The sequence below is a fragment of the Silurus meridionalis genome, chromosome 5, assembly GCF_014805685.1.
Source record: "Silurus meridionalis isolate SWU-2019-XX chromosome 5, ASM1480568v1, whole genome shotgun sequence".
NCBI lineage: Eukaryota > Metazoa > Chordata > Actinopteri > Siluriformes > Siluridae > Silurus > Silurus meridionalis.
In genome coordinates, this window is record NC_060888.1 from 28834269 (window position 1) to 28834826 (window position 558).

A 558-nucleotide genomic window follows, 5' to 3' on the forward strand; every position below is an offset into this window, starting at 1 on the left:
CTCACATACACACTCATACAATCCCTCACACAATTATGTACATACACATACACCCCCCCCCACACACACAGCAACATGTAATGATTATTATCTGTATTACAGAAGGAGTGATGTCTGATCTGAAGAAACAACACCCTCCACCAAAACATAAAATCTGCCCAACAGTGTGTTCTGAGTATGTATGTATGTATATGTATGTGTGTGTGTGTGTGTGTGTGTGTGTGTATAACAGCCCTATATGTAACTGTTCCCTTGTTCTAATGAATAAACTCAGAATAAATTCTCCCTTTACCAAATTTGATTTTTATATAAGAATTATTTAAAATAAATTAAAATAAAATAGCAATGATTGAAATTAGTGGCTTATTTATTGGTTTGTGTTTGTGTATGTGTGTGTGTGTTTGTGTGTGTGTGTGGGGGTGGGGTGGGGGTGTTAGGGTTAGGTGGAATTAATGTGTTTCTATGCAATGTGACACTTGATGTTTCCTACTATACCTGTGCTGACCAGCAGAGGGTATGTGCGTGTTTGCATGTGTGTGTTTGTCTGCATGTGTGTGT

General features: G+C 37.8%; 1 protein-coding gene across 2 annotated transcripts in view; it reads left to right on the forward strand.

Moving 5' to 3' along the window:
* LOC124386216 (calcitonin gene-related peptide-like) overlaps positions 1–340 on the forward strand; it is a 5820-nt gene extending 5480 nt beyond the window's left edge. For both annotated transcript variants that reach the window (XM_046849905.1, XM_046849906.1), the window contains exon 5: positions 103–340. The gene's annotated coding sequence lies outside the window, so the exon portion shown is untranslated. The remainder of the gene's footprint in view (positions 1–102) is intronic.
* The last annotated feature ends 218 nt before the right edge of the window (positions 341–558 follow it).